Source organism: Myotis brandtii, unplaced genomic scaffold (assembly GCF_000412655.1).
Source record: "Myotis brandtii unplaced genomic scaffold, ASM41265v1 scaffold963, whole genome shotgun sequence".
NCBI classification, from domain to species: Eukaryota; Metazoa; Chordata; class Mammalia; order Chiroptera; family Vespertilionidae; genus Myotis; species Myotis brandtii.
Genome location: NW_005371986.1, coordinates 453707 through 455095, shown reverse-complemented (window position 1 = coordinate 455095; position 1389 = coordinate 453707).

The following is a 1389-nucleotide window of genomic DNA, read 5'->3' as shown; positions in this document are numbered from 1 at the left end:
CTGGCAAGTGGACATCCCCCGAGGGCTCCCGGGCTGCCAGAGGGATGTCTGACTGCCAGCTTAGGCCCGATCCCCCGGACCGTGAGAGGGCACAGGTGGGGCTGAGGGACCCCCCCGAGTGTACAACTTTTTGTGCACTGGGCCTCTAGTATATATATACTCTGCTGTTTGGTGATGAAGTGCTCTGAAGATATTAATTAAACTCAACTGATCAAGTATTTCATTTAAGGTCACTGTATCCTTTTTGCTATAAATGGGGTGTTAAAAAAACCTTACTGTCAATCTCTCCTTTTATGCGCATTAAAAGGTGTTTTACATATTTAGATGCTCTTATGATGGGTGCATAAATGTTTAGCAGAGTTATATCCTCTTGCTGGTTTGCCCCTTTTATCATTATGTAGCATACTTCTTTTTTTTTTTTAATGTATTTTATTGATTTTTTTTTTTTTTACAGAGAGGAAAGGAGAGGAATAGAGAGTTAAAAACATCAATGAGAGAAAATCATCAATCAGCTGCCTCCTGCACACCCCCCACTGGGGATGTGCCCACAACAACAGCACATGCCCTTGACCGGAATCGAACTTGGGACGCCCTAGTCCACAGGCTGACGCTCTATCCACTGAGCCAAACCGGTTAGGGCTGTAGCATACTTCTTTGTCTCTTACTCTAGCCTTTGTTTTGAAGTCTATTTTGTCCAAAATCAGTATTGTTACTCCAGCTTTTTCCCTCCCCCTCCCATTTCTATTCACATGAAATATCTTTTTTCACCCCTTTACCTTTAGTCTGTGTGTGTATTTTGTTTTGAGGTGAGTCTCTAGTAGACAGCATATATATGAATCTTCCTTTATTATCCAATCAGTTACCCTATGTCTTTTGATTGGAGCATTTAAGACATTTACATTGAAAGTAGTTATTGATAGGCACATATTTATTGCCATTGTATTCTTTTTTAATGCAATATTTTATTTTATTTTTATTTTTTGAATAAATCTTTATTGTTCAGATTATTACAGTTCCTCTTTTTTCCCCCCATAGCTCCCCTTCACCCAGTTCTCACCCCCACCCCATGCCTTTACCCTCCCTTCATTGTCCTCGTCCATAGGTGTAAGATTTTTGTCCAATCTCTTCCTGTACCCCCCACATCCCCTTCCCCCACAAGAATTGTCAGTCTACTTCCTTCCTATGGCCCTGATTCTATTATATTCATCAGTTTATTCTGTTCTTCAGATTTTTTATTCACTCGATTTTTAGATTCACTTGTTGATAGATATGTATTTGTTGTCACTTTGTTGTTTATAATTTTTATCTTTAACTTTTCTTCCTCTTCTTAGAGAATACCCTTCAGCATCTTACCTAATAATAGACAAATATGTAAATTGACTGTCCCTC